Source organism: Elephantulus edwardii, unplaced genomic scaffold (assembly GCF_000299155.1).
Source record: "Elephantulus edwardii isolate Elephantulus edwardi_28Jun2011 unplaced genomic scaffold, EleEdw1.0 scaffold00040, whole genome shotgun sequence".
Lineage (NCBI taxonomy): Eukaryota > Metazoa > Chordata > Mammalia > Macroscelidea > Macroscelididae > Elephantulus > Elephantulus edwardii.
The window spans coordinates 670,466-681,550 of record NW_006399790.1 but is presented as its reverse complement, the minus strand read 5'-3'; the positions used below and the strand labels follow the sequence as shown (position 1 = coordinate 681,550).

General features: G+C 42.5%; 1 protein-coding gene and 1 pseudogene across 1 annotated transcript in view; both read right to left on the bottom strand.

Annotated features, from left to right (window-relative positions):
* The window catches only part of PTCHD1 (patched domain containing 1), a 91,520-nt gene that overhangs the window by 43,255 nt on the left and 37,180 nt on the right, over positions 1-11,085 (bottom strand). The gene's annotated exons all lie outside the window — the stretch shown is intronic.
* Positions 5,373-6,217, bottom strand: LOC102849448 (annotated as a pseudogene).

The following is an 11,085-nucleotide window of genomic DNA, read 5'->3' as shown; positions in this document are numbered from 1 at the left end:
AAGAGATTGAGATTGTTAACAGCTTCTGTTTGCTTGGCTCCACAATCAAAACTCTTGGCATCAGCAGCTAGGAAATCAAAAGACGTCTTGGGATGGGGAAAGTCTGCTGTTAGAGGCCTCTCCAAAGTACTGAAGAGCAGTGATGTCAATCTGGAGACTTAGGTGTGCCTGGTACAGGCCATGGTCCTTCCAGTCACTTGCTATGCGTCAGAGAACTGGACAAAAGAGAATTGATGCCTTTGAGCTGTGCTGTTGGAGAAGAGTATTGAATATACCATGGACTGGTAAGAAAACAAAAAGGTTCATCCTGGAGAGGGTTGAACCAGGCTACTCCTTGGAGGCAAGGATTCTGAAGCTCCATCTGCCATACCTTGGACATGTTGCAAGGATGGACCAGTCTTTGGAGAGGGACGCTGTGCTTGGGAGGGTGGAGGGACAGCACAGGAGAGGAAGACCCTCAATGAGATGGATTAATTCAGTGACTGAGGATAATGGGGGTAGGTGTGTTGGAGATAGTGAGATTGGCACAGGATAGAGCAGGGTTTAGGGATGTTGTACATAGGGTCACTATGAGGCAAAGGCGACTCAACAGCACATAATAAATAACTCTGGAGCCAGAGTGGCATGGCAGAAAGAGCCAGCTGCTGGAGTCATTAGACAAGTGTTCATATCTATGTAGATCTCTAACTGATAAATGTGAGCCTATATCCTTTTCTTCAGTTTCCTTATCACCAGAAATGGGATTGCTATTTTATAGTGTTGCTGAGTCCTGAATGAGAGATGATATAAATTAAGTGCCTGACAGAGCAGCATTCACAAGTGCTCAATAATTGCTGGACCCTCTCCACATCGCAATCAAAATGTATAGCTTGTCCTTTTTGTCAGTTGCTGTTGTTGTTATGTGCTGTTGAGTCAACCGTGACTCAAAGCGACCCTATTCACAAAAGCTCTGAACTCTGCTCTATCTTGAGCCAGAGTTACTGTCTTTGATACACCTACTCTCATTGCGTCTGTTACTGTGTCAATCCATCTCATCCAGGGTCTTTCTCTCCTGCACTGACCCTCCACCCTTCTGAGCATGCTGTCCTTCTCCAAGGACAGGTCCCTCCTGATAACATATCCAAAGTATGTGAGATGGAACTTCACAATTCTCACCTCCAAGGAGCCGCTTGGCTTCACCTTCTCTAGGTTAGTTCTCTTAGCAACCCCTGGTATGTTCAATACCACAATTCAAAGGCATCAATTCTTCTTATGTCATCATTTGGCTTCTGATGCGTAACAAGTAATTGGCCTGGATCAGGCACACCTTAGTCTCTAGATTGACATTGTTGCTCTTCATCAGTCTGGAGAGGTCCTTGATATTGAGCTTCAATATCAAATACCAAATGCTTCAGGGTCTCCTCAATTTCAGGAAGTAATAATGTGTCATCAGCATAAAACAGGTTGTTGACAAGTCTTCCTCCAATCTTGATGAAACAGTCCTCCTCATGAAGTCCAGCCTCTCACATACAGATTGAAAAGGTATGGAGACAGGATGCATTCCTGATGCACTCCTTGCATGATTTTGAACCATGCAGTGTATCCTTGTTCTGTTCTGACAACTGCCTTCTGGTCCAAGCATAGGTTTTGCATGGGTATAATCAAGTGTTCTGAGATTTCAGTTCTTCTCAAGGTTAGCCATAATTTGCTGTCATCTACACAGTCCTATGCCTTGGCATGGTCAATGAAACACAGATAGATATTCCTCTCGTACTCTGCTTTCAGCTAAGATATATCTGGCATTTGTAATGCTATCCCTATTGCCCTGACCTCTTCTAAACACAGCTTGTATTTCTGGTAGTTCTCTGTCAGTGTACTGTTCAAGTTGTTTTTTTTAGATGATCTTCAGCTTGCATGTGATATCAGTGATATTGTTTGTTTGATAATTTCCAAACTCTGTTCGGTCACCATTTTTTGGAATGGGAATAAATATAGATCTCTTCCAGTCAGTTGGCTATGTGGTTGTTCTCCATATTTCTTGGCACATCCTGGTGAGCACATCCTGGGCTGCATCTATTTGTTGAAATATGCCAATTGGTAATCCATCAATTCCTGGGTCCTTGTTTTTTGCTAGTTCCTTCAGAGCAGCTTGAATGTTCTACTTCATACCATTGCCTCTTGGTCATATGTTGTTTTATGACATTCTTTTGTATCAGCCAATTCTTTTTGGTACAGTGACTCTGTGTACTCCTTCCATCTTCTTTTAATACTTCATGGATCATTCAATACTCTGCCAATTGCATCTTTAAGTATTGCAACTCATGGCTTGAGAAATTCTGAGCAAGTTGGGCTCTTTTGATTTTCCAACTCCAGCTCTTTGCACATTTCATTATAATACTTGGCTTTATCTTCTTGCACTGCCCTTTGAAACCTGTTCAGCTCCTTAACTTCTTGATTTCTTCCCTTTGCTGTGGCTTCTCAGCCTCTTCATGAAATTCAACCAAGATTGAGTTGATTCTGAGTCACAGTGACCATACTGGATGGGGTAAAATGGTCTCGCATGATTTCCTAACAAAATGGGTTTAATGAAACAAGATGTCATATCTTTTCCTCACAGAGCAGCTGGTGGATTTGAACTACCAAGCTTTTGGTGACCAGACGAGTACATAACCACTGATCCCGCAGAGCTCCTTCATGAGGCACATAATGATTTAATGCCTGTAAATAAGGCATTATTCCTGACTGTCTGATAGTAGTATCTGCCTTTCTCATAATGCAAGGATCATATTCTTTGTGAAATACAGCTTTTCATTTTTGGTGAACTTGTAGCCTAGAAGCAGTGTTCTAATCCCAAAGGCATGTGGTTTGAGGCCACCAGCTGCTCTCCAGGAGAAGGATGGGCAATCTCTTCCTATGCAATTAGCTACCTCTGAAAACCAGCTGAGGGTCAGCTATGAGTGGGCTCTGACTCGATGGTACACTGTTGTTGTAATAGTCACTTAGTTAAAGTGAGGAAGGAAAGGTCTTCAGGGTAAATTTTATAGCATTGTCTTCTATTTTAAGAGAGAAGAGACTGAGAATTTGTACTAATTAAAACAAAATGAGGATGCTGCTAAAAAGGGCTCTAGAGTGAGCAGCTAAAGAACAACTCTTAGCCCTCCATCCTTGGACTTTGGTCTTCCAAGGAATGACATGTTCAGCTTGGCTACCACACCTTCTAGGAAGCCTGCCTTTCAGATGCTTGTGAGGCCCTCTTGGTCTTGGGCATATGTACACATTTGTGTCATCACTTGCCATGTTATGAAGATGTCTTCTGTCAGTTTTGAGAGAAAGAACTGAGCCTTGTTTTGTGTTAATATTACAGCTTCCAGAACAGCGTAGGCAAATAGGACTCAAAGAAGAACATTCTAGATGAGGCAGCATGCTCTCTTAACTTTAATCTCCTTGGCACCACTAGCATGCATTAAATACTGTCCCCTTGTATATCCTAAAATCAAGTTCATTATGTAGAAATGAGTAAAAACAAAGAAAGTACTAGATAACTTAAAGAGGCAAGAGGAGGAGAGGAAAAAAGCAAAAAGAACCCCCACTTAAAAAATGCAAATAAGACAAATCAGAACACGTGGGACTAGTTGATTGTTAAAATGAATATATGTACGTTTATGTAAAAGTTAAACATGCTTTGGAAATTTAAAACAAACCAAAACAATAAACCCACAGCAGTGATTTTCCAGCTCAGGTATCTGGGGACTCCACAGGCAGATATTAATATATGCAGTTCTAGAGAGAATAGGACATTGGAATAAGGAATAAAGATATTTTTGCATTTTAAACCTATTTTTTTCCACAGTAAATATTTAATTGGTTCCATCAACAACTCTAGCAGTTTTTCTGGTAGGCAGAATCAAGCTATCAAGGGGTTCAAGAGGTATGTGGTTCATGGAGGAGGCCTCCAGAGTTACTGACCCTACTCCACAAAGCAGGTGACCCAGTAGAATTAGGACCAGGCTAATGGAATGTGGAGAAAGAATGCACGTAGCTTTGTCCCTCTGTTTGCTGTAGGGGAAAAAGGTGGAAGAGACTGTTACTGCACAGAAAGAGTAAAATGATGCATTTGAGTTCTCAGCCCCATTACTTTTTATCATTAGGTGCTGTCAACTTATCCCCAACTCACCCCAGGCACAACAGAAGGAATCCCTGTCTGATCTTGCAGTGCTTAAGCACACTGCTGCAGTCACTGTAAATGCATCTGGTTGAGGGTCTTCCTTTCTTTTAGGTGATACTATAGCCTTTTCCAAGCATGATGTCCTTCTTCAGTCACTGGTCTTTCCTGATAGCATGCTCCAAAGTATTACTTGTTATTGTTAGGTGCCACTGAGCTGAGTATGACTCGTAGAGACCCTGTAAACAGACCTAAACCCTGTCCTATCCTGCACAATCCTAACAGTCTTTGACACACTCAAACCCATTGCCATAGCCACTCTGCCAATCCACCTGGTTCAGAGTCTTCCTCTCCTTCACTATCCCTTTACCTTTGCAAGCATGATGTTTCTTTCCAAGGAATAGCCTCTCCTAGTAACATGCCCAAAGTATGTGAGACAAAGCTTTATCATCTTTGCCTCCAAGGAGCACTCTGGCTGCACATTCTTCAAGCCATGTCCTTAAGCTTCACTTAGGAAGAAACAGAAAGAAATATCATTTTCTCTCTTTCTGTCTGGTATTGGAACCCATCCCCAAGTGTTCTTTCACCTCTTCTATCTTATTATCCTAAGTCTAGATTCTAAATTCTGCAAATCAAACCCACATATATTTTCAAGGATCTCTGATCTGTCTCTTGCCCCTAAATGTTTCCCAGTTGCTCCCTCCCCAACCCACCCGCAGAATGTCTTGACGTCCTTATCTGTGGATATTAGTCTCTGGAAGTTCCAGTCAGAAGGGACTTGGCTCAGATGGTCCAGTAAATAAATGGCCCAGTGGAGGCCAAGGAGCTCCAGAAGACCTGGCCCAGCCCCAACCACCTTGCCATCTTGCCACTGCACTTCTAACCACATACTACCTTTTGTGTAACTCAAGAGAAAGTGGAGCTGGGGGGCTTGAGCTGAGGAATCTTTGAAGATATGGGAAGATGTAAAAGATTGCATGTCTTTTGTCAGTGAAATTAGAAAATGTTTCCAGCAGGAGGGGAAGTAGGGGCATGGATGGTGGGAAGGGTCCAAATAGAACTGAAAATTCTGGGACCCTACCACCCTTAAATAACCCCTTGCCTTTGTTGAGCACCGCCCTCCTCTCCCTCAGACCACTTCAGATCTGAGGGGGGAAAAATGATGGGAGCAGAGCTGGTGGCTCCTGTGTCCCTGGCTGCCATCAGAGAGAAGGAAGAGGTGGAGGCAGGATCACTGGAGAGGTGAGATCTTCAAGGGAATCATGATCCGAGATTCCATATGTCGAACCAAGGGCACTGTGTAGTAGACATTCTCATCCCAGCCCCGCTTTCTCCACGAAGCATTTTGAGGCTCTTCCCGAGACTGTAGGTCTTTATAGGCCCAGAGATGGTGCACAACGTAGAGCTCTCCTATCTGCGAGAAGCCACCCACTGCTTCTCTTGCCGATACTTAATGGCTTGGGCCCAGTTGTTCCCCCACTCAATCATGGTTCCTGGCTTGAGCTTGTACGTCCTCAGCTCATAGACGCTGGGGCTTGCTCAGGGCTGTGGTTCATTCCAGAAGCAGAACTCAAGGAGCATTTGGTTCCTCTGGGATTGCAGCATCTGGCTCTGTTCTTTCCCGAACTCCAGGTATTCCTTGTTGGTTTTGAGCTTGTTAATGCAATCCATAAGGGCTGGGTAGCCGCTGGAGAACCGCCATAGATGCACTGCCTGGTCCTGCTCTCCATACCACGTGTTCTAGTTGCCCACGACTGAGCAAGGGTAGTCTTTATCCAGGTGCAACTTGGGTAGCACGACTTCTATCAGGCTGTTGTAGGCATCGAGACACTTGGGTTTCATGTTGTGAAACTGAATCTTGTACAGGTTGCTGGTCTCCTTCTTGGACAGCAAGGTGGAGTGGGCATCCTTCCCGGGATCCACCTTGTGCACAAACAGGGAGCGGAACCAGCTGCCTTCATTGTCCTTGGAATAAAAGCGTGTAGCTGCTGCTCCCGCAGCATCCCCAACGCGGGCTTCAGGGCACCTGAGCAGCCGCCGCACCACCGCAGAGATGCTGCACAGCCACGGAGCCATGTTGGAGCCATTTAAACCTATTTTTAAATTTCCATTTATACCTATTCTTGTTCCCTTTCCATGCTGAAGTATCTTTATCAGAGCCAATACAAACCAGTATGTCCACAGATCTTAAAGTATGTTTTAGTTCATTTAAGAAATGAATGGACTGAGGTGTTCATCCATTAGACTGGTAAATCACATAATTAGTAGAAAACAGAAAAAATAATAGAAGAATTTGAGCACAGTAGTATCTCAGTAAATGGTACCTTAACACGTTGCCGCAGATGACTGTAATACAGTCAGAAAAAAATGTGTTTCTAAGCATGAAAGTGTGTGGCAACATGTTAATATCTTTATCTCTTATAAACCATTTGGAATAATTGTTAGATTTGGTTATGTGTTTATTATGTGTTATGAGGTGCGGAGGTCTAAGTGAAGCCCCTAGAGGGTGCAAATGGTTAAGAGCACTCTACTACTAACTGAAAAGGTATTAATGAAAACCAAGTCAGAGGTATCTTTGACCACAGGACCCACTTTCTGAAAGGTCACAGCCTTGAACACCCTGTGGAGCCCAGTGTTATTCTGCATACATGTTGTTGCCATGAGTTCAAATCAACTCAGTGGCAACTAACAACAAACAACTTGCATTATTATGATGGTGGATAACCATGGAATTTGTACTTTCTCTTTTTAAGTTAGAAAAGGGCCAAAATGCCCTTCAAGGGGAAACTGAAGTGCTAGAAAGCAAGTCCTTCTGGCGTAGAAGCATTTTGAAGGTACTTTATATACAATGTTATAAGAGAGAGCTAAATAGGTCACACATGCCTGTGGAAACTCTATGAACTTTGATAAATGTCAATAGTTGTAGAGGGGCTTCAGGCCTTTTGTTTATAGGGTCACTATGAGTCATGCTCAAATCAGTAGGAAAACCTCAACTCATTAGGTGAGGAAAGACTGGTGTGGGTTTGCCAGGTCATCCCGGAGAAGAACACCTGCACTGTTCACAGCCATCAGTTATTTCATGCTAACAAGACTGATGGCCTCACCCATGCACACTGAATAGTTTTCACAGAGTCCTGACTTTGCAAGCACTGAGTGCTGACTGAGGAGACTTGGCCTTGCTATGTCTGCTGCCCTGCTGATCCAGGGATATGGACAGCAGGAACCTTCTATGCCTAAAGTATTGTTTGGATAGAGTCTGAAGGACAGGCATACTTGTAAAACTTGATGGGAGGAATATGGGAAAGGTAACTGAATACAAGCTTTTTGTTCCAGCAGATCAGTATGACAATTCTATCTTCTATTTCACTGGTTCTGTGTTCCATCTCTTCAACTCTGTTCATGTGTCCCTCCAACACGTTGACAGCATCTGAAACATTGGTCCTTATATTTTGGATTGTGGTTTCTTGTTTTCCCAGAGCCTCTTATGCTTCGTTTGTTTCATCTACATTGTTTTGGATTTTTTTTTTAAGCTCCTCTTGGTTTTTGCTTGCTCCTCTTGGTTTTTGCTTGCAGTATCCTATAATTCTGAAAGTTTTCTTTCACCCATTGAAAATATTAAATCATTCTTCTTTTAAATTCTGTGTCAGAAAATTCCATCAGACTTTCTGGCTTCAGGAAATCCATTGATACTATGTCACTTTTGTTTGGTGATATCTTTTTTTTTCTTTTGTAGGGTGTGAGGTAGCCTGCTTCTTATGTGACATTTCTGTGGTACAGTTTTTCATGCTTGAGGTGATAGCAGACTCTTGGTCTGATGTCACTCTCAGGAGGATGGTGGAGCAGCTACCCTGCCTGAGTATCTCTATGAACTTTTGACTAAAGGGAAGATTTGCTTCAGTTCAGGAGATGAAAGGCCTGTGAATTAGCAGCCTTCTCTGTCAGACAATTGCTGCAGCTAGGTCAGTCCAAGGTGCTCTGTTCAGGCTAAACGAAGCTCATGCTTTGAGAGGAGAGAAGAGATGAAATGGGTTCACCTGTGAAACTGATGTCTCTGGTGCAGTTCAGAGGGGTGGCAGCAGGCCGTCCTCCACACATTGGTGTTGTGACATCCAGGCTGTAGCTCCAAGGTCTCTAGATAGTGGATCCAGGATCTCCCAGTGGCATGGGTAGGACTTCTGGGCATCAGGGAGAGACTTCTGGGCAGTGGGGCAGAACTCCGGGTGGTGGGGGCCAGATTTCCAGGCTGCAGGGCCATGAATTCCAGGAAAAGGCCCAGCAAGCTTCCAGACAGTGGGCAGGAGTCTCCCTGCAGCTAAATAAGGTCTTTCGGGGGTCCAGGGGACAGGGCTGGGTACCTTCAGTCAGAGAAGGCAGGACCACACCCCACCCCCCTGCCGTGGTGGTGCAGTCTAGTGCTCCAGCCAAGAGACCAGTCCAGGACATACTAAAAAATTCTTATGTAACATACCTATTTAATTGACTGGATGTGCAGATGTGCAGAGTGAAACATGGAGACACAGGGTAAAGAGTGGAGAACAAAACCTGTTTATTTCTTAGATGATGATGAAGAATAGATGTTCTTCATCTTAGGCAGGATCTCTATTAGCTGAAAATGACTTTTTTTCCTTTTAATTTTGAAATAACTTAAGACTCACAAGGCCTTGCAAATTTAATACAGAATGTCCATATATCCTTAATCATCTTCCCTCAATGATAATGTTTTACATAACTGTAGTTAATGATCAAGACCAGGAACCTCATATTTGTATAATTTTATTGACTCAGCTACAGACCTTATTTGGTCTTCACTGATTTTCACTCTTGTGTTTGCATAATCTTGAGGTAAATTTAATAATGATCACATGAGCTTAATATGATTTTAGAAACTGTTGCAATCCTAAAGGAACATGGTTCGAATCCATGAGCTGCTCTGTAGGAGAAGGATGGGGACTCATTCTGTGCAATTAATTGCCTCTGAAAACCCGCTGGAGGGTCAGCAATGGGTCACTTCCTACTCGATGATACACAACAACAACCTTTCTCTATCCAGCAGTGGTGCTCAACTCTGGGTGCACATTAGAATTTTATGAGGAAGCTAAAAAGAATACTGATGTTTGGGCTTCGTTCTAGACCAAGCTCTAGCCCAATGTTCTCAGCCTTGATATGCACACAAAGTAACCAAGGATCTTTTGACAATGCAGAATCATATGTACTAGCTTTGGGCAGAATCTGAGACTGACTGCATTTATAACAAGATTCTGTGGATGCTTATACTGGTGTTACTGCCAGTCTGTGGACCACAATTTGGAGTAGGTCATAATATTAGAACAATGGAATGATAATCTCTGCTATGGGGCATTCGTATATTATGATTGCATTTTCCATGTGGTTCTAACCTGTGTCCAGGTTTGAGAACCACTGAGATGCATGACAGAATTTGAAGGCTTATATGACCATTGGATATGACAGTCTCAATTTCTGTTTAGATCATGGTAGGTTACAGGTCTTCTGATAAGCCATTCGAATACTGATCAACTCTTGGAGTTAAGAATTCCCTTCTTATATATCCATATTCTTCTTTTCACTCTCACTTCAATTTCTTCTCAATGTTTTTCCCCATCTTGAGACAAATAAGGAGTGATTAGCTCCCTGGATTCATACTCAAATTCCATGAAATATGTTGCTTCCATTTTAATACCCAGTCTTTTCTCATTCCATTGCCAATTGGCCTCTGAGTATACGGTTTTCTTCACAAGATTAACTTTCAGTGGCTAACCTTATTTACTATCTTTCGGGGGGGGGGGAGGAGGAACCAAAACAAGTGATAAGATAGGAATGACACTCAACTGGCAGTCACCATATCCATCCAAAAGTCAACATTTACTTTCATGTCCCCCTCCTGTGAAAATCAAAACCTTATACTTTCTAAGGCAAATTGCTTCTGTTGTGTTTGACTAGTGGTAGGGAGTTGCACTGCAAATCCAAAGACATGCCGCTGCTCCTTAGGAGAAGGATGGACAGCCTTCCTGGTATACAATTGACAGCATCAGAAAACACACTGGAGGCTCAGCTATGAGTCAGTTCCTACCATACAGCAATAAAGGAAGTTCCTTCTCCTTAAAAAATAGTTTATCCCTTCTATTATATCTTTAAACTCTATCTGCTAGTTCCTTTCCAAGAAATTTGAAACATGACTGTCTTTCTCATATTATAAAAAAAGAGAAAAGCCTTTGTTGACCCCACTTCTTTTCCAATTTCTGCCTTATCTCCTTTTCTTTCAAGATCCCTTTATGTCTGCAGTCTCCAACTATATTTCAAAGAGTGATTCACACTTGCTAACTTCATTTCCTCACTTCCCACTCAGCTTCTCAAACCATTCTAGTCTAGACTGTGTCCAAGCACTCAAACAAAAGTTAACAATAACTTCTTAGCAGACAAATTCAATGGCTTTATCGTTGTCCTCAACTTTTTAGCACACACATACCTTTTCAACTGAGCTGGACAAGTTAAGTACACAGAGATCTCTTTACATAGGTACTTACTTTTTATTGGCTTTAATAGTCTTAAGCGCATTCAACCTGGGGATCTAATATACAGATGACAAAGGTGTTATTTCAAAAAGTTATGTGACCACAGGAGCTCAAGTTATTACTATTATTTTTTTTTACCAAAGAAACCTTTCCAAAGGTTTTGGAAATACTTTGGAAAATAGTACTGTAATCTACCCCTTTTATTCTCCTTCTTCAACTATCTTAGTGCAAGATTCTTGCTTATAGACTTGCCATAGCCTCCTGGGTGGAAAAGTGGGTCTCCCAATTTCTAATGCCTTTCTTCTCTAATAGAAACTTGTTATGTGCCGTCGAGTCACCTGCAACTCATAGTGACCCTATGTACAACAGCCCTAAAACCTGCTCTATTCTGTGTCAGTCTCACTATCTCCAACA